This window comes from Lissotriton helveticus, chromosome 6, assembly GCF_964261635.1.
Source record: "Lissotriton helveticus chromosome 6, aLisHel1.1, whole genome shotgun sequence".
In the NCBI taxonomy this organism is placed as follows: Eukaryota; Metazoa; Chordata; class Amphibia; order Caudata; family Salamandridae; genus Lissotriton; species Lissotriton helveticus.
The window spans coordinates 102,487,066-102,511,580 of record NC_136067.1 but is presented as its reverse complement, the minus strand read 5'-3'; the positions used below and the strand labels follow the sequence as shown (position 1 = coordinate 102,511,580).

At 45.9% G+C, this 24,515-nt stretch overlaps 1 long non-coding RNA gene across 1 annotated transcript in view; it reads right to left on the bottom strand.

Annotated features, from left to right (window-relative positions):
* Positions 1-24,515, bottom strand: part of LOC144761234 (uncharacterized) — a 176,601-nt gene that overhangs the window by 1,517 nt on the left and 150,569 nt on the right. Inside the window, exon 2 of the long non-coding RNA XR_013595639.1 lies at positions 2,454-2,512. This is a non-coding gene — a long non-coding RNA (uncharacterized LOC144761234). The remainder of the gene's footprint in view (positions 1-2,453; positions 2,513-24,515) is intronic.

Sequence of the window (24,515 nt, the reverse complement as noted above, 5' to 3'; positions counted from 1 at the left end):
GGCGTAGAGTGCAGTGGTACAGAGAAGACTAGAGTGGGGCAGAGGTGTAGAGAGAGTGGTGCAGAGTAGAGTGGTGTAGGCTGCAGTGGTGTACAGTGGTGCAGAGTAGAGTGCAGTGGCATATAGTGCAGTGACATAGAGTGGTGCAGAGTAGAGTGTAGTGGCGTATAGTGCAATTGCATAGAGCGCAGTGACGTAAAGTAGAGTGGTGCAGAGTAGAGAGGAATGGCTTACAGTGCAGTGGCCTAGAATAGGGTGGTGCAGTTTAGAGTAGAGTGGCGTGGAGTAGAGTGGCGTGGAGTAGAGAGGCATAGAGTACAGTGGTGCAGAGTAGAGTGCAGTGGAGTGATATAAAGTAGAGTGGTGTAGAGTAGAGTGTCATAGAGTGCAGGGGTGCAGAGTGCAGTGTGGTAGAGTACAGAGTGAGGGCGGGAGGGAAAAGAAGCAACATGAAGCGGGCGAGTGGGGGAAAACAGAAGCTACATGGACAGGGATATGGGAGACGGACAGAAAACACAAGCACTCATATGGAGTGCTTGAACACAAAGGAAAAAGTAGCTCCAAAAACTGATGGATGGGCACAAGTATTGAGTCCATGCTCCAGGGGAGGGCCAAACACAAGAGACGGACACGACACCCGCATGACACGCCAAACTGGAGAGAAGCAAATGGTAGCGACAATGAAGCTAACAAATGGTGTAAACCCACTGTATGTAAACAAAAGTCTTGCAAAAGACAACACATGCGCTGTTTAGGCGAAACTTAAAAATGAACTATGAAATACTCAGCATGAGTAGGGACCTAGTGAACTGCAACCATGCTTATTCTGTGCCTAGGCCTAAGGTTGGGTAGAAGTTTCGTAGACACTAGAATACCTCCTAAAATGGGGGGTGGGCATCATAAAGGATGTAAACACATACCAAGAAATTGTAAAAAAATCACAGACCTGTAGATGAGCCCTACAGAATTGCAAAGTATTACTTTTTGCCTCGTTATTAAAGTACTTTCTTTTTCCTTAAATAAGTATTGGGCTGAGCAAGGCATTCTTTTTTCTGATAGTTTTGACCTATTATTCCCCATACCACCTCCTTGAGAAGCCTTTTGACTACTCACCGTCACTAGGATGTACTTGATAGAGTTTGCAGAACCATAGAAGGATGGATCCCAGAAAACCAGTGACAAATACTTCAGCCACCAACAATTGGGCCCAGTTGCCCCTGTGTTCCCGGAACAGTGCCTGGCCCAGTGTGGTATTTTGTTGTGGTTGAACCTGAAATGCACTTTGGTGGTCCATGTTCCAATCAATGACTTTGTTCAACTGGGCATGTCCATGAAATAGGGATTGTTTATCTTCCATTCTCCTCTGATTTCTATTTATCTTTAAATTGAAGGTACTGATATCCAGCCCACATTTGGGAAGGGGGGCTTCCTGCCACCATGGATGGCTTATTGGCTCTACAGAATATTTTTAACTCGTCAATGCTCGTTCCCAGCACCACTAGTTCAGGAAGCTGTGGTGATATACCAAAAGTCATCAGAAATGTCTAGTCGCCTAGTTAGTTGGATTCTTCTGGAATGACAAGACTGCATATTCTCATGTATGCAGATGATAAGAATCCTTGAATAAGCTTTCTGTAGAAAGATGTAGATTCACTACTATTTGTAAATACTCTTTATCCACTTGCAAATTTACTAAAGAGTAAATCGAGACAGGAGTTCAAATAATACAGGTTTGCAAGTTGAAGACACTCATATTAGGAGAACCGCAGTTGCCTTTCCAAAACATGCTCACACTGTGGTGCTCACAAGAACTGTCATTGACCATAGTCTTGCACATGGAGGCATCCTTCACTAGGCACTCACTAAACGTCATCCTGAAGAGTTTGTGACAAGGTATCTTCTGGCATGTGTGGATGGCTGGCTGCCAGGACGCTGCGCTTGTTTCACATAATGCTTTACCCTGACTCTCCTGAAGGTGCATGTCTTCAGAAAGAGGAAAGCTTGGAATGGATTGCAGGGGGCTGGTACTTGTCCCCATCACCATGAAAGCAAGAAAGGGCGATCCTATCAGCCACAATTGTCCACACGGCCCGCAAATGTCACAAAGAATGAGGCATTCCAGTAAAGAGTGCGAACATGGAAATGGGTAATTGGTAAATTCCATATTGGTATAAGATATGTTGAGGTTCGAGAATGTTGTCCAAATGATTGCCAGGCCTACTACTATCATTAGCCAAGACAGTGAGACAAACGCATTCTCGTTTATTAATGTGCAAGCAAATGATCGGTGACAAAATAGTCTATGTACAAAAAACATTCCACAATGGGTCACGCGAATTTTGTAAATCTTGGCGGGCATTTCAAGTGCTTCTCTATAAATACTGCACACCCTAGCTATAGGATAATGGTCAAGTCATCAGAACCCGGAATCTGGACTTGTATGAGTCACAAACCTTGTTTGGAAAAATCTTTGCCGTGCACCTTATATCCGAAAGTCACTGTCAGCATCGACCTGCCAAAGAAAAAAAAGAAACAACAAAATAAGTATATTTACTTCACTTTTATGACTTAAAACTAAGATATACCATTACTCAATCAATCAGTAGATTTGTAGAGCGCTTCTAGTCATCCATGAGGGTATCCAGGTGCTGGCAGTGTCCAGTTGATTAGCCGAACGGGCAGGTCTTCAGTGACTGCTCAAAAAAGGATCTTCATGACACAGTATTTATATGGTTTAGCTTTTGTGTGATAGCTTAGGCCTAAGCCATAGAAAACAATTAACGCATGTGCTCAACTAAACAGGCCTTCATGGAATCATGAAGACCAAGTTGTTACAAGTGAAATATCTTTGTGGGATAACAAATTATCATTGGTAAACAAAGAACAGTTATCTTGACTCAAACAAAGTCAGTTTAATGTTTGGATTTAGAAAGTTTGTAACTTAAATCGCGCGAATAACAACCTAAAAACTCTATAAAAAGAGAAAGGAACGTTAGTTCTCATTTTGAACATGAATTTACAAATCCTTATTTGGACAACAAGTTGCACAAAGGGTTGGGAAATCCCGCCGAGAGTCCAATAAGAATAAGTAAGGGAGAAATTCAAGTAAAACAAAATTGAATATGCAAGATAATATAAAAAGGTCTTAGACTGAATACAAAATATTTATTTTTCATCGCTCCTCTATAGGGAAATATTGCCAGAACAATGGAGGTACTGAATAACAAGAGAAGCAGTAGGTTGGCAAGCGTGAAGAGTAACGTGTTGAGCGTCTCCCGCGCTTTCTCTGAATCCCAAATCCCACATACCCTTCGACATCTTCTTCAGTGTAAGTGGGATATCACTACTGTGGAAGGTGAGGTAGGGTGGAGGTGGAAGATTCTCGTGCATCGCTCCCCTTGGATTAGCAGCCACTAGGCTAGTCCCTCTAATATTTTTGTTAGCTACTTTCATCAGACGATCTAGTTCTATTCCCTGTGACAGCGCTGCTTGGACAGGTATCTCTCATCGAAGAAGGACACATTTTGTCCAAGACCTGATTGAAAAAACAAGAAGAACTGCATGTCCCATGATCCCACAAGCCTGTTACAAGACATACTAATGGTGGCAACCATCTTGAAAACTGAGTATGCATTCCTTATGGTTCAGATCGTCCTTATGGTTCCTAGGCAACTGTGAAACATAGGTGCTGCAGCTGGGACTTAGCGTCTTGTCATTTCTTCATATCTACTTATCTCTTTCAACGTAAAGCAACGACTAAAATGTATTACCTAATGTTGAATGTAGCTCTTTTTTGCAAATAACTAGGTCAACATTGCATTTCAGCTTAAAAGAAAGGCTGAGTTTCAATTTATAGAGAGTGGAAATACAGAGCGAGTCAGCAGATATAGCACAGAAAATACTATAAGTCATGCAAAAGAGCCTCTACATTTTAGATATGAACTCTCTTGTAGAGCAGACTTAGCCAAGCTGTGCAACCAGGTGTGTGATGATATCCAGTGTCTCTCTTTCTGTGACCTGTCCCATTCCTGATGTCCACAGTAGTGTTTCTTGTCAGATTTCCTGGTCGACCCTATCTTTTCAACTTGTGTGATTGTTTCCAGTGCTAGTCAACAGGAGGTTAGTTTGGTACAGTCTTAAAATAAGGCCGTATCTTCAGAATTTATTCCAGTTAGAACAGAAATTGGTACCATGCAACAAGGGTTTAGGTTGGACTCACATACATATTCATTAGTTCCAACTGTTATACCTCTAGCACTGACCAAGAGAATTGCATGTGCTCCAAAGACATTTGCATTATTCCTTAATCAGTGTAAATTGCTGCTTGTAGGTCTGGTTTTACAGCGCAGCTGTCGCCAGGTGTAATGTAATCAACCCAAAAAAAGCTTTCAGGAGTATTACAGAGAGGTGCTTTGGCTCTGCCCACGTGTTGATAGCCAGTAGTATGTGTTTTAACTGTGCAGAAGTTGTGTCCTTTCACCAAAAAAGTGATTGCTCTTATTTTCTTCTTTTTTTTTTTTTATTTGTTTTTATTAAAAACATTAGCAGGGCATATGAACGACATACGGTACATACAGTGGATACGATTATGCATTGTAATCAACAGTGTCGTTACATACTTTAAGATGATAAAAAACATCAGACATGTATGGACATTGGTACACAACTCGATGTCGTGGGAGGTTCATGGGGGTTCTGTTGAGTTACCTACAATGCAACAAAATAGAAAATTTACAATACAGCTGTTATTATTGTACAACAAAGAGCATGCCATTCTGAGATTGCTTTTTATGTAGACTGTAATGCTTGAATGCTCTCTTTGATATGCGAATAAACAAATTTTCAAAAAAACACAACTCGATGTAACCCGAACCCTCCCCCCCCTAATCAGAGTCACTTTCTCCATCAATCAATGGTGGATCGCACAGATGACCCCTATATTTGTTCCAGGACCCCCAGATTTTGCCCCATCTCCGGGGACACCCCCGGTTCAAGTACACCACTTTCTCCGCCAGCATTGGTGCATCAAGATCCCTGCACCAATCAGTAATCACAGGTACCTCCCCAGATCCCCAGTATTTGGCTATATTTCGTTTGGCGTACATTACCCCCAGTGTCACCCAATCTTGAGCTGGGTGGGTAAGGTCGTTTGGCTCCCCTATGTTCAGCAGACAGCATTTTGGTTCGGGAACCACCGATTCCTTCACCACCTGCGACACGGTTCTCATAACCCTGGCCCAGTACGCCACTATCCCAGGGCACTGCCATATGGTGTGAAAAAAGGTTCCTTCCTCCCCACAACCTCTCAGGCAGAGACGGTGCTCCGCCCTCCCCATGGTGTGTAAAGTAACCCTGCTGTAGTACAACCTATGGAGTATTTTTAGCTGAACCAGACGTAGTCTGGAGGTTTGGCCACCTCCCGCGAGGAAGACAGTGCCGTCTGCCAGTCCGCCTCATCGAAGTCTCCCAAATCATTAGACCAACTGTGTTTAAGTTTTAGCGTTGGATCCGGCAGGTTATTAATTAATTTACGGTATGTGAAGGAGGTCGTCCTTTTGGGCATATGCTCAGTGAGTAGGCGGTCCTCTAAGGGTGTGGATTCAGGCACATCAGTGCCAGGTGGGAGGACAGACCCCAAGGCATGACTAATCTGGAGGTATCTGAATCTATCCGCGGGTGCTAGATCGTACTGGTCTTGGAGCTGATCAAATGGTACTACTACACCTTTCTTCCATAAGTCACCCACCGTAGAAATACCTATCAGGTCCCATTCCTTGAAGCCCTTACTGTTACAAAGCTTACCCAGCCATCGTGTGTACCAAAGCGGTGTCATTTGGGTAATAATGGCCGTACATTTTAGGCGACCCTGGGCTTTGTACCAAATACCCACTGTGTGTGCTGTAGGGCCCAGGAGGGATAAGGCGCTTCTTTTGTCATATAGCGCAGGGAGAACTCCTGTCTCCCCCAGCTCATATCTGTCCGCCTGGAATGCCGGTTCCATTTCGGGTGCGTGCAGCCAGTGATTTATTATTTTTAAGTGAGCCGCCCAGTAATATAGCTGGACATCCGGTAGAGCAATGCCTCCGTCGTACCAATTCCTGATTAACTTGCCATGTGATATGCACGCTGGTTTACTACCCCAGAGCAGGCCCAAGACCAATGTTTCTATGCTTTTAAAATATTTCAAGGGGACCGGGCATGGGGTATTTTCCAAGATGTACAACAACCGGGGAAGAGTCATCATTTTATAAAGGGCCTCCTTGCCCAGTAGTGTCAGGGGCAGGTTGTGCCAGTGCTGCACATCGTTCCGGAACCGCTCTAGGGGGGTTCTAGGTTTTTAAGAATGAAAGCATCCCGATTAGGTGTCACCCATACACCCAAGTATTTAAAGGAGTCTTCCGTAACCCGTAAGGGGCAGTTTACCGGAAGCAGTGGGGGCGGGCCTTTTAAAACAAACAGGACAGATTTGGACCAATTGATGGTATAGCCTGATGCCCGCCCAAATATTTCAAAAATGTCCAGCAGCACAATTATAGACCGCCTGGAGGAAGTCAAGTATAAAAGCACATCATCCGCATATAAAGAGATGCGGTCCTCCCAAGATGCCGTCCAGTTCAGCCCCCTAATCATGGGGTCCCATCGGATCCAGGCCGCCAGTGGATCCAATGCCAACGCAAAAAGCAAATGAGACAGGGGACAGCCCTGGCGCGTCCCTCGACTCAGCGGGAAGTCCCTGGAAATGTGGCCATTGGCTACTAAGTGTGAAAGGGGATGCAAATATAATAACTTCACCCAAGCACAGAATTTAGGACCGAAACCCAGATGTCTGAGGACTGCAAACAAATATGGCCATTCCTCTCTTATTTTCTATTTATTCATCCAGCTGCCTGAGCCAACATCAGTCTGGCTATGTGAACTTTAATTTTCAGGAGCACACTCAGGACATCGTAATGCTGTTAAAGCGTCTCAGCTAACTAGATCAGTTACATTTTTCTCTGGCATCAACACAGCTGGGATAAGGACAGTCATGTGGAATGTGTGAGCACCCTTCACTTCCATCTATAACTTCAGATTTCAGAGTGCAGTATTGTGTTTGAAAGCAGTATGGGATGCACCGGCTATGCTAATCTTCATGGATTTATATTGCCTGGCTTGACAGTGCAGGTGTCGCCTGACGTTATGTGATCAACAAACAAGAGCTTTCAGAATTCTAAAGAGAGAGGGGCTTAGGCTCCACCAACATGTTGGTTCCCCTGAGAACAGGATTTGATTGGGTCGAATTTGTGGGCCTCCACTTAACAGACTGCTTGTATTGCACTTTATTGCACAAAAGAGGCTGCTTGTATTGCACTTTATTGCACAAAAGAGGCTGCTTGTATTGCACTTTATTGCACTTAAGAGACTGCTTCTATTGCACTTTATTGCACGAAAGAAACTGCTTGTATTGCACTTTATTGCACGAAAGAGACTACTTGTATTGCACTTTATTGCACAAAAGAGACTGCTTGGATTGCACGTTATTGCACTTAAGAGACTGCTTCTATTGCACTTTATTGCACGAAAGAAACTGCTTGTATTGCACTTTATTGCCCGAAAGAGACAGCTTGCATTGCACTTTATTGCACAAAAGAGACTGCTTGTATTGCACCTTTTGGCTTGTGTTAAAGCTTATACTCTAGTCACCATGACTGAGTTGGTTGTGGTCCAAGCCAGTGATCGTGGCTCTAGACCTAATCTATTTATTATGAAATGTTATAATAAAGGCACTAGGTGTCACTTATTTATTGTGAAAATAAAATGCTGAAGTCAAAAGGCATTCAAGTCTGGATTGTTAATACTCTGTATAATATCCTACAGATATGTATTTGTTTGAATCTTACAGATTGCTATAGTGGGCAAGTGTAAGGCCAATGGTAGAAGGTATATGCCTCACCTCGACTCATTGGGAAAAGTCATAACAGATTTCATAGGTTTGATCTGTTTATTATTAAAGATTGTGGCAAAACTAATATGCCTGAAATACTTAATGTGAAAAACATGTTAAAGACAATCTGCTTTCAAGGCTGAATTATTAATACACTGTGCTAAATTTTGTTGGTATGTATTTTGTTACAAGGGACTGCAAAGGTTGTGTGCTTCCACAAAAGAAGTGCTTGCTCTTTTTATCTTCTTGATTCATCCAGCTGCCTGAGCCAACAGCAGTCTGGCTATGTGAATTTGACTTTTCAGGAGCATACAAAGGGCATCATAGTAGGCGAGGACTTTGTTTGGTGTTGGTGATCCACCCAAACAAACCGTCTGGATAGAAGGCATGCACTAGAGTAACCCTTGTAAGGCTCTTTTAGGAGAATACTATTTTGCTTTGACAACCGTAATTTTGTGCACATTTGTACTTTATGACTATTCCTTATTGTTGCGTTGTGGGAAGCTTACAAGCAGTACAGTAGGCTTAAGTTAGTAATGGGGAGAAACTGAAGTTAAAGGCTATAAGCCTGATTGTTTATTATGAAAACTTACAATAAAGATGGTTGGTCTGGCATATTGATTCTGTCAACAGGCGTTTTAGGGTGGATTGTTAATACTCAGAATTAAAGCCTACAGCAGTATTTTCCTAACTATGGTTTGCAACTCACTAATGGGTCCCAACCCTTTTTAGGTGGGTCGCGAAAGACAAGCGATAAAAAAAGATGCCTTTACATTCTGTATTTATCTTGCCAAATTTGCTGCGCTTCAGAGACAGAGGTCAATATCAGACTATGTCTCCCGACAAATTTCTGCTCATTGTTTTAACACTAGTATTGGTGTTTACAAACTCCCCCCACTTTGCAGTCAGTGAAAGAAAAGGAAAGTGAATTGTATGACAGTCTTACTGGGGTACAGGCAGTGTGAAAGGAAAGGCTGGAGGATGTCATTTTGTTTGTAACACACAACAAAATGTAAATACCTGTAAATGAACTGTACACATTAAGCAGTTAGGAAAGGAAAACTGAATCACATTTGTTGCATAATTCTGAAGTATGATGGAAACATGGATTTTAATACGATCAAAACAAATCAAGACAATTTACGTGGTGATTGTTGTACTTGGCCTTTTCCCCCCAAATTTTTCGCTTTTGACCCCCTTATCTAGATTGTCTCCCCCATGGGATTAAACCTGTATAGGCCATGAGTGGTGTGAGACCCCTGGTGAAAAATGTAATTACCTGAAATAATGTGAGCACTTGTAAAATCCCCCATTTTAAAACTGCACCTGATTGAAATGTATTGTATTTAAAATGGATGCCATGGCCCTGGTTTTTGCCACTGGACTGCCATAGGTCAGCGGTCTAGATGATATTACCCAGCTACCCCTAGTTTTTGGAGGGAAAGCCTGGCACCCAGGGTGCTCACCCCCTCCCCTAGAACCAGTTTAGGCTAGATGTGCCAACATTCTAGAAGGTCCTGGCACTGCCTGGGAGGAGGGTATAAATAGGGAGAAGTGTCACCAGAGAGTCAGTCAGCGCTGGGACAAAGAAGAGAGGGGACCTGCTGTGAGGTGCTACCACCACATGGACCTGTGAGCTGGGCCCTGCACCCCTATAACCCCCCCCTCTGCTGTCCCATGGGCCCCTGACAAGGGAGGGCCCCTATCCAGGTCCCTGTCACTGTGGGAACCGGGAATTACGCCAGCGTTGCGATGAAGAAGTGCCCAGGAGGTGAGAAATAGGACTGTCTACTCCCTCTGGTGAAGCTGGGCCCCTGTGGAAGTGCTGGACGGGGAGGAGCTGCCCAGGTAGGAGTGTGCCCTCAAGGAACTGTGTCTCCTAATCTGCCCCTGGATTGCCTACCAAGCGCTGTGGGGAGAGAAGCGCTAGGGCCGGTGTGGCCCCCGGACTGCTGCTGGCCCTGGAAGTGGTGTGGGCAGAGGGAGGAGCAGTGCGCTGTGAATAGCGCCATTCTCCTGAGGAGAATCATGCTGGAGGAGCCTACCCTCGTGTCAGCGCACTGTCTGCTATATAAATAATTAATTAAGAAGGGAGCCTACCCCTTTATCATAGCCGGAGATTGTGAGGGGACTGCTTATCAAGAAAGGGAGCCTACCCCTTGTCCTTGCCACGCGCTGCATGGCAGCGCCGGAATTCACCGCCGCCGTGAGGAGACCCCCCCATAATGGGGTGTGTAACGTTGCGGCAGCCCCCGATGTGAGGAGAGGGCCGCCGGAGTAGAGAAAGGGCCGCGCTAGGCCCTGAGGCCGTCAGATCCCTCGTCACGTGACGGGGGCCCGGCCGCGTCATCGGCCCGCCCCCGCCAACGCCGCACACAGATTGGCCAAGCGGCCGCACCCCCTGAAGGCCGCGCAGCCATTGGCTGCCGGCCGGAAGAAGCCAGGAAGAAGCCAGAGGGAACCCGGGCAAAGCCGTCGCGAAGCCCTGGGTCCCCGTGAGGGAGGGGGACCCAGGTGAAATAGTGGAACGGGGCCCCCGTGGTCATGAGGGAGCCCCGACGTGAAGCGACCGGAGCGGGACCCCACCCCGCCGGTCTGAGCCCCTGAGTGTGAGGCCGGGAGGATAGGCGGGGCCGGGGCACACTGTCGGTGCCAGCCCCGCCTCCCCAAACAAAGCCGGGAGAGATGCCGGCTAGAAGATTGCCTCGCCGGGCAGGGCCCCCACCAGAACAGCGCGTCGCCTGCAGGGCTCCGTGAGGAGCGGGAGCCCTGCCATCTGCAGCACATACTGCGGCCCGCAGGAGCCACCGAGTGAAGGCCGGTGAGTGGGGCCTTACTGAGACTGTGAGGGGGGGGCTGGAGAGAGCAAATCGGGTTATATATCGGTGCCCACCCCCCAGGACCAGTGTTGCGTTGTGGGGACTCACCCCCAGGGACAGGGGTGCCCATAACGAGGAAAAGCGAGCCCCCCTGGAACCGGATCAGGGCCAGAGCCCCGTGAAACACTGGGAGAACCCGAAGCATAGGAACCCCTGAGTAAGGCGCTGCGGGGAAACTCCTTGCCAATGTGGCCCCTCTAAGGAAAGGCTTGTGAACTGGGCGGGAGCCTGAATTACCAGGTTGAGGACTGTCTAGGAGGGAAAGAACCCCTGGGTAGGGGAAAAACCTAGCTTGCCTGGCCCTGTTAGGACCCTGAGCCCAGTGGTGAGGCCTAAGTGTTGAGACAGTGAGAATTAGGCCCCCCTGGTTCCCAGTTGTTTAGGCCTGGTTTATGTTAAGTGTTCCAGCCAGGGCGAAAGTTGTAGATGCCCCGGAGAAGCGCCGTGGATCCGGCCGCATGAGTAAGGCCTATACCTATGCCTATGCCTATAAGGTGATACCGGCCTGATCAATCTTAGGAGTATCTTCAGTTGCTGATGCAGGGCTTACCCCCATGGGAAAGGTTCCAACGGCTAATGAAATGCCTTACATTTAAGGAAGTGATCTACATGTATTGAAATGTTTATTCTCATTCAATGCCCTGCGGATTCCTGCTAAGGTGTGTGCCGAATGGTAAATGCGGTTAGGCTGATGTGTTAGACCCACAGGGATGATGGAGTAAACCGGGTTGTGCCCTATGCTGGCCTGACGAGTTATTCCAGGCCCCTGGCTACGCCCCAAGTTTGTGAGCTGCAGTACTGATTTCTTACAGGTGCTCCTGTCTAATATGTGCTGTGATGCTCTGTTGTTTTTCCCTTACAGGGGTGGGGTTGGCGTTAACACACAAAGGGGGTATACGTATGTCAAGGTTGTATCTTACATTTTCAGCCAACCCCCTAAGGATGAGAGCCCGAGTTGGCCCCGCCAGATTGGCTCCAGGTCTAGTGTTTAGTTAACCATCCTTTTCCCTTGCAGCATGGACTTATGGACTCATCCCTTTTGTCCCATGTAAATAATTCCCCATGATGTATTTGGCTCTGGCGCCAGTTGGCGCCTTGTTGTGATTACCAGTGTATTTTTCCTTTTTACCTTGCAGGTTGGAGATATCACTAAATTTATTCTTTTTCCAACCAAAGGTGGTGTCGTGACTCTTTTGTAGTGTGATTGGTGTGTCGTCTGTGGGTACTGCGTGAATGCTTCACATGTCCTCGAAGTTTGGCCTGCCCGCTTGATGCCATGCTACCCCCTTGGAGATTTGGGCAACCCCCATTTCCAACATTTGGTGGCAAAGCGGTGGGATAGGACTTGTGTTTGCGCAGTACCACAGCGGCCACGGGTTACACTGCAAATAGAGCTTTGGATGTAATCCGAGCCTTGTTGTGGGGATTATTGTTGTTTGCTAAATTGCTTCCTCCTGAAGAGTGTCCTGAACTGTCCCCTTGTTCCACTGGGAGGGTGTGTCCCGGGTGTACCTCGCCACGATGGGGTTGATTTACCAGGAAGTGGAACTGATGGAGTACACCGAACAGGAGGTGATAGACTTCCTCCTGGAGAGAGGGATACCCCCAGTAGGGAACATTAGGAGGAATTTGTTTCTCTATGAGGCCCTCAAGAGGGGAGAGCCCTTAGAGATTGATGGGGACTTGTCTGACTACCCCCCCGAAGTTTTGAAGGGTCAGTGGGTTAGAGACCAGAGAGAGGGCTCCCCATCCAGAACCCTGGGAGGTAATTGCTCCGATGAGGAGGAGGAGGAAGAGTCTAGCAGGGCAGAGACACCAGTAGCTGTGGAGGACACCGAAGATAGGGAGTCTCGCACTGGGTCCAGTCCCGGGGGCACTGCCCCATCCCTTTCCCTGTCCCCAGAAGAATGGGTAGATAGGAGAGAAGTAAGGGAGTATCAGCTGGCGCTGGCAAAGCTCAGGCATGCCGAGGGCTTAGCGCAGCTGAGGGTAGAAGAGCAGCGACTAGAGACTGAAAAAGTCCTAGCCCAGGAGAGGATGGCGGAGGCGGAGAGGGCCTTCGCCAGAGAGAGATCAGCTCAGGTGGGTAGGTTGTCCCCTGAGAGTGGTTTTAGGAGTCTGGATTCACCGAAGAGGGTGGGATCCAGTGGTGGCAGCGAGTGTAGGTCCAGTGCAAGGAGTCCCACTCCCGAAGCCCAAGAGACTGTGCCTGATTCCCCGGAAGAGGAGGACGGGTTAGTGTTTAGGGGCAGGGGAAAGCTGTTCCATCAGTCCTGGGGAGAATTCGAGGAGGAGTGTTGGACTGTACTGGAGGATTGGGTGGTGAGGAGAGCAGTGGAGGATTGGGAAGGGCTGTGCCATGCCGTTATCCGGGAGCACATGCTGAGGAGTTGTTTCCCAAGACTGCGTCACCATCTGGTGCGGTGTGGGTTCTCAGACCCCAGGGAACTTGCACGGGAGGCAGACCTCTGGGTAAGTGCCAGAGCGTCTGGGAAGGCTGAGGGGAGTGATCCTGAAGGGAGTGAGACCGGGGGGTGTCCCGAGGTGCCCCAGCTGTGGTCACCGGGCCTGGAGTGTTCTTTAAGAGAACCCCAGGTTGGGAGACTAGGCTGTCCCGATGTGTCATCCAGAGGAAGGGATCCGCTCATGTCAGGAGGACCCGGAGCATCAATAATCGGAGCTCCAGTGGTTCGGGGGTCTGACCAGTCACAGGGTTTAGATCCTGGACTGGGGTTCCAGGTTAAGGGGTTGCCTGACGTGGAGGGTGGGGTACCTGTAATGCAGGTCCCTACCAATTTGACTCCCAGGGGTACTACTCCCAGTGGGAGGGTGCGGAACTCTGGGAGGGGGTGCAGAGGGAGGAAGGTCTCTTCTCTGTCACCAGCTCAGCCACAGGGCGCAGATCCTGGGTTGGGTGGCCAGGGACAGGGGTTGCCTGCCCTGGTGGGAGGGACCTCTGTAACCAGAGTCCCCCTGGAAGTGACTCCCAGGGGTACTTCTCCGGGTAGGAGGGTGCGGAACTCTGGGAGGGGGTGCAGGGAGAGGGAGGACTCGCCCCTGTCACCAGTTCAGCCTGTGGGTTTCGACTCCAGGTTGGGGAGAGAGTTGTGTGAGGGTGTCCCCAGGCGTAGGAGATGGAGGAACCCTTGGAGGAGAAGTAGGGGGAGGAGAGCCTCGCCCCTAAGGGCTGGTCAGTCTGAGGGTGTAGACCCCAGGTGGGTGGACCAGTGGCAATTTGGAGAGAGAAGAGTGGTCCAAGAGAATTACAAGCCTGAGGCTAGAGCCTCCCACTCTAGGAAGGAGAAACATCCCACTAGGGAACACCAGTGGGGTGGTTTTGTTGGTGAAGGGAGGGTTGCGAAAGAGAACCATTGGGTTCCAGAGTGGAGGAGAGACTGCAGGTGCTCCTGTAGTTGCAGGCCTGCGTCCACCTTTTTCCGCCCCAAGCAGGGAAGCCCATCAAGGCATTGATCAGTCTACCCTGGCTTTTGGCTGGGGGGGAGTCGTGTTGGACTTGGCCTTTTCCACCCAAATTTTTCGCTTTTGACCTCCTTATCTAGATTGTCTCCCCCATGGGATTAAACCTGTATAGGCCATGAGTGGTGTGAGACCCCTGGTGAAAAATGTAATTACCTGAAATAATGTGAGCACTTGTAAAATCCCCCATTTTAAAACTGCACCTGATTGAAATGTATTGTATTTAAAATGGATGCCATGGCCCTGGTTTTTGCCACTGGACTGCCATAGGTCAGCGGTCTAGATGATATTACCCAGCTACCCCTAGTTTTTGGAGGGAAAGCCTGGCACCCAGGGTGCTCACCCCCTCCCCTAGAACCAGTTTAGGCTAGATGTGCCAACATTCTAGAAGGTCCTGGCACTGCCTGGGAGGAGGGTATAAATAGGGAGAAGTGTCACCAGAGAGTCAGTCAGCGCTGGGACAAAGAAGAGAGGGGACCTGCTGTGAGGTGCTACCGCCACATGGACCTGTGAGCTGGGCCCTGCACCCCTATAACCCCCCCCCTCTGCTGTCCCATGGGCCCCTGACAAGGGAGGGCCCCTATCCAGGTCCCTGTCACTGTGGGAACCGGGAATTACGCCAGCGTTGCGATGAAGAAGTGCCCAGGAGGTGAGAAATAGGACTGTCTACTCCCTCTGGTGAAGCTGGGCCCCTGTGGAAGTGCTGGACGGGGAGGAGCTGCCCAGGGAGGAGTGTGCCCTCAAGGAACTGTGTCTCCTAATCTGCCCCTGGATTGCCTACCAAGCGCTGTGGGGAGAGAAGCGCTAGGGCCGGTGTGGCCCCCGGACTGCTGCTGGCCCTGGAAGTGGTGTGGGCAGAGGGAGGAGCAGTGCGCTGTGAATAGCGCCATTCTCCTGAGGAGAATCATGCTGGAGGAGCCTACCCTCGTGTCAGCGCACTGTCTGCTATATAAATAATTAATTAAGAAGGGAGCCTACCCCTTTATCATAGCCGGAGATTGTGAGGGGACTGCTTATCAAGAAAGGGAGCCTACCCCTTGTCCTTGCCACGCGCTGCATGGCAGCGCCGGAATTCACCGCCGCCGTGAGGAGACCCCCCCTTGTTGGGGTGTGTAACGTTGCGGCAGCCCCCGATGTGAGGAGAGGGCCGCCGGAGTAGAGAAAGGGCCGCGCTAGGCCCTGAGGCCGTCAGATCCCTCGTCACGTGACGGGGGCCCGGCCGCGTCATCGGCCCGCCCCCGCCAACGCCGCACACAGATTGGCCAAGCGGCCGCACCCCCTGAAGGCCGCGCAGCCATTGGCCGCCGGCTGGAAGAAGCCAGGAAGAAGCCCGAGGGAACCCGGGCAAAGCCGTCGCGAAGCCCGGGTCCCCGTGAGGGAGGGGGACCCAGGTGAAATAGTGGAACGGGGCCCCCGTGGTCATGAGGGAGCCCCGACGTGAAGCGACCGGAGCGGGACCCCACCCCGCCGGTCTGAGCCCCTGAGTGTGAGGCCGGGAGGATAGGCGGGGCCGGGGCACACTGTCGGTGCCAGCCCCGCCTCCCCAAACAAAGCCGGGAGAGAAGCCGGCTAGAAGATTGCCTCGCCGGGCAGGGCCCCCACCAGAACAGCGCGTCGCCTGCAGGGCTCCGTGAGGAGCGGGAGCCCTGCCATCTGCAGCACATACTGCGGCCCGCAGGAGCCACCGAGTGAAGGCCGGTGAGTGGGGCCTTACTGAGACTGTGAGGGGGGGGCTGGAGAGAGCAAATCGGGGCATATATCGGTGCCCACCCCCCAGGACCAGTGTTGCGTTGTGGGGACTCACCCCCAGGGACAGGGGTGCCCATAACGAGGAAAAGCGAGCCCCCCTGGAACCGGATCAGGGCCAGAGCCCCGTGAAACACTGGGAGAACCCGAAGCATAGGAACCCCTGAGTAAGGCGCTGCGGGGAAACTCCTTGCCAATGTGGCCCCTCTAAGGAAAGGCTTGTGAACTGGGCGGGAGCCTGAATTACCAGGTTGAGGACTGTCTAGGAGGGAAAGAACCCCTGGGTAGGGGAAAAACCTAGCTTGCCTGGCCCTGTTAGGACCCTGAGGCCAGTGGTGAGGCCTAAGAGTTGAGACAGTGAGAATTAGGCCCCCCTGGTTCCCAGTTGTTTAGGCCTGGTTTATGTTAAGTGTTCCAGCCGGGGCGAAAGTTGTAGATGCCCCGGAGAAGCGCCGTGGATCCGGCCGCATGAGTAAGGCCTATACCTAATGTCGAGGCCCTCATGCTGCCCCATATTAAATCTGTTTGGGCCTATTGCTATTGTGACTGCTACCTGCCCCCTGAGGTTACTGCTGGGTTGCTAAATATTTAGGCCCCAGGTTAAAGGTGATACCGGCCTGATCAATCTTAGGAGTATCTTCAGTTGCTGATGCAGGGCTTACCCCCATGGGAAAGGTTCCAACGGCTAATGAAATGCCTTACATTTAAGGAAGTGATCTACATGTATTGAAATGTTTATTCTCATTCAATGCCCTGCGGATTCCTGCTAAGGTGTGTGCCGAATGGTAAATGCGGTTAGGCTGATGTGTTAGACCCACAGGGATGATGGAGTAAACCGGGTTGTGCCCTATGCTGGCCTGACGAGTTATTCCAGGCCCCTGGCTACGCCCCAAGTTTGTGAGCTGCAGTACTGATTTCTTACAGGTGCTCCTGTCTAATATGTGCTGTGATGCTCTGTTATTTTTCCCTTACAGGGGTGGGGTTGGCGTTAACACACAAAGGGGGTATACGTATGTCAAGGTTGTATCTTACATTTTCAGCCAACCCCCTAAGGATGAGAGCCCGAGTTGGCCCCGCCAGATTGGCTCCAGGTCTAGTGTTTAGTTAACCATCCTTTTCCCTTGCAGCATGGACTTATGGACTCATCCCTTTTGTCCCATGTAAATAATTCCCCATGATGTATTTGGCTCTGGCGCCAGTTGGCGCCTTGTTGTGATTACCAGTGTATTTTTCCTTTTTACCTTGCAGGTTGGAGATATCACTAAATGTATTCTTTTTCCAACCAAAGGTGGTGTCGTGACTCTTTTGTAGTGTGATTGGTGTGTCGTCTGTGGGTACTGCGTGAATGCTTCAGATGTCCTCGAAGTTTGGCCTGCCCGCTTGATGCCATGCTACCCCCTTGGAGATTTGGGCAACCCCCATTTCCAACAGTGATACACAAATGATTAATATTCACTGAAACACAATTACCTCACATTATCATATGTGTGCAGTGAAGTTTTATCAGTAAAACTGACTGTGCAAATTTAGTGGACATTTCAATGGACTATGTGCTGTTTGTAATGGACAGTGTGCTACCACATGAATGCTTTAGTTATATTAAAAAATGGCTTACAGGATTTTGCTACATGAAATCGCTCAGACACAATGGTTTTCGTGTTGGTTGATTCCTCATTCATACCATGGGTATGGAAGAGGTTTTTTTCAAACTCTTGAAATCGAGGCTCATTGTACAGATCATATAGGACATGGACACAGCGTTACTCTTCCGACTGAGCGAAGAAAGATACAACACGGAATAGTTAAATGCGAGTATGCAATTGAGATGGCGCTTGTACGGCCAATGCATATTTCGTAAGAGAATCAACATTTTCAGCACGGTACATAGGAGTATGGAAGAATTGTTGTCCAGCCCACTTAAGAGATGTAATATTTTGCTTTTCCAACTGTAATTTTGTACACATTTGTAATTTTACGACTGTATGCCAGATGGTTGCACTGTGGGAAAGCTTAACACTTGGTGCAATAGGCCTGAGTTGGTTATGGTGACAAGCCTATGAGAACAGCCATATGCTTTTTTTGTGGGCCGAGAAATGTTATGCCAGATGCCATAGGTCTGTTCTGTTTATCATGAAAAGTTATTTGAAGGGCAATAGGTCCGGCTTATTTATTGTAAAAAACATATGGTAAATCCAATAGACCCTTAACCCCTTCGCTGCGGCACGAATTTCACCCGGGGTGGGAAGGGTGAGCGCAGCGCTTCCATGCTCGTGCGGAACCACGCCGTCATGAGCCACGGGCAGCATGTGCTCATGACGGCGTGGTTCCGTCACGGCCCCGCCTGCTCACTAATTCGCCCGCAAAGGAGGGAAATCAGTGCCATGGGGGCGGAGCGGCCGCAGCATGACGGAACTATGCCGTCATGAGCACACGCCGCCCGTGGCTCATGATGGCGTGGTTCCGTCATGCGCACCCAAGGTTAGTGGATCGATGTCACATTATGATCCAAGCTGTAGAAGGGTAATTGGTGACGTAATCTCACAGATTACCGTAGTAGGCAAAGGGTTAAGTCAGATTAGTTTTTTCCACTTCTCATGAATGGCACGATGCTCAAAAGGAACCAATCTCCAGGTACGACTGAGATCCCTAATAACCAATACAGGACCCTGGGATGGCAGGTGAGGGGAAGGGGCTGCTGAGAAGGAGGTCTGAAATGAGGAAAGATGGGGGAGATCAATACTATAAGCCTATATCCCACCTACTAAAAATGTAATGTATCACATTCAGTGCTTAATTTGTAAAAAAAAAAAAAAATGCCAGGGTTCTCGTCAGGAGGCCACTGCAACTTCCATGACACTGTGCTGCCAATGATAGTAATAAAGAACAACAAAACTGCCAATACTGGACTGAACTTTCCTCCTTTTCACCACGACCTTTATGAATAAAACATACCGGTCCGTTTTATGAATTACGTCACTAATTGATTTATTCACTTTACCAATAGTAACACTTTTTTTCAAAACTTGGAGATTTTTTGTGCATAAAGATACAGTTAGATACAAATCATTACAACTTCTATACATGACATATGATTATGTACAAATTTACAACACACCCACTCACAAATTTGGCCAACACTAACATTTCTCACTCAACCTCATACACACAACACAAAAAGTGGCCTTCTGTCAAAATGATTCACTAAACAAAGGATGAAACAATTTCTCTTAGTGGACTCTTTTTTTTAGACTATATGGGTTTCTCATACAATCTCAAGTTCATCACAAACTTTGTATATATTCTATTTGACAATAGGCCAGGTCGACGCGTTTCGAACCCGCTGATTTTGGGGTTCTCTTCAGGACCAATAATTTCTATAAAACAAAACAAAATATACCAGATTTAGACACCTAATTGATCAGGTTAAACAATGCCACACTAGCCACCAACCAGCTTCCAAATTCGTACCTTTTATAATCAGGAAATTAAGCCTCTTTGTACTCTGGTGTGTGTTCATACAAATGACTAAACAAGAAAACAAGACGAGACATGATGTTGGAGTTGGAATAGTAATTTTTACCTCTACGCTATTCAACGCTTTCCCTACTGTTGCACCCACTGGAGTGGGAATAGTAAATGTTACCCCTACGCTATCCAACGCTTTCCCTACTGTTGCACCCACTGGAGTGGGAATAGTAATTTTTTACCCCTACGCTATTCAACGCTTTCTCTACTGTTGCACCCACTGGAGTGGGAATATTAATTTTTACCCCTACGCTATCCAACGCTTTCCCTACTGTTGCACCCACTGGAGTGGGAATAGTAATTTAAACCCTACGCTATCCAATGCTTTCCCTAATGTTGCACCCACTGGAGTGGGAATATTAATTTTAACCCCTACGCTATCCCGCGCTTTCCCTACTGTTGCACCCACTGGAGTGGGAATAGTAATTTTTACCCCTACGCTATCCAACGCTTTCCCTACTATTGCACTCACTGGAGTGGGAATAGTAATTTTTACCCCTACGCTATCCAACGCTTTCTCTACTGTTGCACTCTTTGGAGTGGGAATCGTAATTTTAACCCCTACGCTATCCAACGCTTTTCCTACTGTTGCACTCCCTGGAGTGGGAATAATAATTTTAACCCCTACGCTATCCAACGCTTTCCCTACTGTTGCACTATTTGGAGTGGGAATAGTAATTTTTACCCCTACGCTATCCAACGCTTTCCCTACTGTTGCAATCTTTGGAGTTGGAATAGTAATTTTTACCCCTACGCTATCCAACGCTTTCCCTACTGTTGCACCCACTGGAGTGGGAATAGTAAATTTTACCCCTACGCTATCCAACGCTTTCCCTACTGTTGCACCCACTGGAGTGGGAATAGTAATTTTTACCCCTACGCTATTCAACGCTTTCTCTACTGTTGCACCCACTGGAGTGGGAATAGTAATTTGTACCCCTACGCTATCCAACGCTTTCCCTACTGTTGCACCCACTGGAGTGGGAATAGTAATTTAAACCCTACGCTATCCAATGCTTTCCCTAATGTTGCACCCACTGGAGTGGGAATAGAAATTTTAACCCCTACGCTATCCAACGCTTTCCCTACTGTTGCACCCACTGGAGTGGGAATAGTAATTTTTACCTCTACGCTATCCAACGCTTTCCCTACTGTTGCACTCACGGGAGTGGGAATAGTCATTTTTAACCCAACCCTATCCAACGCTTTCCCTACTGTTGCACTCTCTGGAGTGGGAATAGTATTTTTTACACTTCTGCTATCGTACGGTAATAATATTGGATATTATTTAATTATATTATGTTACTACATATATATATGTTTTAACAAATATGATTGTAAAAACATATTTTATAACTTTCATTAATTATTTAATTATTATAAGTTAATTTAAGTATTTTTAAGTATATTTTAGTAATTAATTTTAACTATTAATTTAATTTACCACTGTTTTTAATAAAGTCGATATTTTAATAAACTATATTTTTGTAAACGATATTTTGGACTCGATATTTTTGTACTTACCTGTTTGTAGATACAAACTCAATATTCTGTCTGTCGATATTTTGGCATCGATATTTTTGCTAGTCGATATTCTGTCCGTCGATGTCAGTGATCCCATATGTCATGTATAGAATTTGTAATGATTTGTATCTAACTGTATCTTTATGCACAAAAAATCTCTAAGTTTTGAAAGAAAGTGTAACTATTGGTAAAGTGAATAAATCAATTAGTGACGTAATTCATTAAACGGACCGTTATGTTTTATTCATAAAGGTCGTGGTAAAAAAGAGGAAAGTTCAGTCCAGTATTGGCAGTTTCGTTGTTCTTTGCTATATTGACATTTGTATGAACACACACCAGAGTACAAAGAGGCTTCATTTCCTGATTATAAAAGGTACGAATTTGGAAGCTGGTTGGTGGCTAGTGTGGCATTGTTTGACCTGATCAATTAGGTGTCTAAATCTGGTATATTTTGTTTTGTTTTATAGAAATTATTGGTCCTGAGGAGAACCCCAAAATCAGCGCGTTTGAAACGCGTCGACCTGGCCTATTGTCAAATAGAATATATACAAAGTTTGTGATGAACTCGAGATTGTATGAGAAACCCATATAGTCTAAAAAATAGAGTCCACTAAGAGAAATTGTTTCATCCTTTGTTTAGTGAATCATTTTGACAGAAGGCCACTTTTTGCGTTGAGTGAGGAATATTAGTGTTGGCCAAATTTGTGAGTGGGTATGTTGTAAATTTGTACATAATCATATGTCGGTAAACAGTCAAAATATCGACTACAAAATATCGAATGGACATAATATCGAGTTTTAAATATAGATTGGACAAAATATCGACTAGACAGAATATAGACATCAAAAATATTGTTTTTAAGGTAAGCAATGTAATATCGAATGTTAAAAATATAGACAGTTAAAATATCAAAGTATATAATATAGGTTATTAAAATTATCGCATTTTTAATAATATCTAATTTTTTATAGTGTTTTTTATGTTATTATATGTGTGAAAAGTGTGTATGTTATAATTTATTTTAATTAATGAAATTTGTTTTTTTAATTTTTGCGTAATTTCATTCTGTAGCGGGTTGTGGGTTTATAGGGGAATAGGGTGGGAAGTAATTTAATTATAATTAATTAAATATGTAAATTTATTTATTGGTATTCATTTTTAATTAATTGTTAATTAATTTATATTTGGTAATTAATTAAATTTTAATTGGCAATTAATTTTAATTAATTGATTAATTGTTAATTATGTTAATTTTACTAATTTATTTTCAGTAGCGGGTTGTGGGTTTATAGGGGAATAGGGTGGGAAGTTATTTATTTATAATTAATTAAATAAATCAATGTATTTAATTTGAATTAATTGTTAATTAATTTTTAAATGTTAAATTATTAATTGTTAATTTGTAATTAATTTGTATTGATAGGTAAATAATTGTAATAATTATTTTTAATTTGTAATTTTAATTGATTCATTATTATATTATATTAAATTGGTAATTACTTTTAAATAATTTTTTATAGATATTAATTTATATTTATTGAAATAATATATGAAGTATTTAATTTCCCTACTATTGCACTCTCTGGAGTGGGAATAGTAATTTTTACCACTATGCTATCCAACGCTTTCCCTACTGTTGCACTCATTGGAGTGGGAATAGTAATTTTTACCCCTACGCTATCCAACGCTTTCCCTACTGTTGCACTCACTGGAGTGGGAATAGTAATTTTAACCCCTACGCTATCCAACGTTTTCCCTACTGTTGCACTCTTTGGAGTTGGAATAATAATTTTTACCCCTACGCTATCCAACGCTTTCCGTACTGTTGCACTCACTGGAGTGGGAATAGTAATTTTAACCCCTACGCTATCCAACGCTTTCCCTACTGTTGCACTCTTTGGAGTTGGAATAGTAATTTTTACCCCTATGCTATCCAACGCTTTCCCTACTGTTGCACCCACTGGAATGGGAATAGTAATTTTTACCCCTACGCTATCCAACGCTTTCCTACTGTTGCACTCTTTGGAGTTGGAATAGTAATTTTTACCTCTACGCTATCCAACGCTTTCCCTACTGTTGCACCCACTGGAGTGGGAATAGTAATTTAAACCCTACGCTATCCAATGCTTTCCCTAATGTTGCACCCACTGGAGTGGGAATATTAATTTTAACCCCTACGCTATCCAACGCTTTCCCTACTATTGCACTCACTGGAGTGGGAATAGTAATTTTTACCCCTACGCTATCCAACGCTTTCTCTACTGTTGCACTATTTGGAGTGGGAATAGTAATTTTAACCCCTACGCTATCCAACGCTTTCCCTACTGTTGCAATCTTTGGAGTTGGAATAGTAATTTTTACCCCTACGCTATCCAACGCTTTCCCTACTGTTGCACCCACTGGAGTGGGAATAGTAAATTTTACCCCTACGCTATCCAACGCTTTCCCTACTGTTGCACCCACTGGAGTGGAAATAGTAATTTTTACCCCTACGCTATTCAACGCTTTCTCTACTGTTGCACCCACTGGAGTGGGAATAGTAATTTTTACCCCTACGCTATCCAACGCTTTCCCTACTGTTGCACCCACTGGAGTGGGAATAGTAATTTAAACCCTACGCTATCCAATGCTTTCCCTAATGTTGCACCCACTGGAGTGGGAATAGTAATTTTAACCCCTACGCTATCCAACGCTTTCCCTACTGTTGCACCCACTGGAGTGGGAATAGTAATTTTTACCTCTACGCTATCCAACGCTTTCCCTACTGTTGCACTCTCTGGAGTGGGAATAGTATTTTTTACACTTCTGCTATCGTACGGTAATAATATTGGATATTATTTAATTATATTATGTTACTACATATATATATATGTTTTAACAAATATGATTGTAAAAACATATTTTATAACTTTCATTAATTATTTAATTATTATAAGTTAATTTAAGTATTTTTAAGTATATTTTAGTAATTAATTTTAACTATTAATTTAATTTACCACTGTTTTTAATAAAGTCGATATTTTAATAAACTATATTTTTGTAAACGATATTTTGGACTCGATATTTTTGTACTTACCTGTTTGTAGATACAAACTCAATATTCTGTCTGTCGATATTTTGGCATCGATATTTTTGCTAGTCGATATTCTGTCCGTCGATGTCAGTGATCCCATATGTCATGTATAGAATTTGTAATGATTTGTATCTAACTGTATCTTTATGCACAAAAAATCTCTAAGTTTTGAAAAAAAGTGTAACTATTGGTAAAGTGAATAAATCAATTAGTGACGTAATTCATTAAACGGACCGTTATGTTTTATTCATAAAGGTCGTGGTAAAAAGGAGGAAAGTTCAGTCCAGTATTGGCAGTTTCGTTGTTCTTTGCTATATTGACTCAGCCTTACTGGGTCCGAGTCAAGGCCCTTTGGTGTTTTCTTGC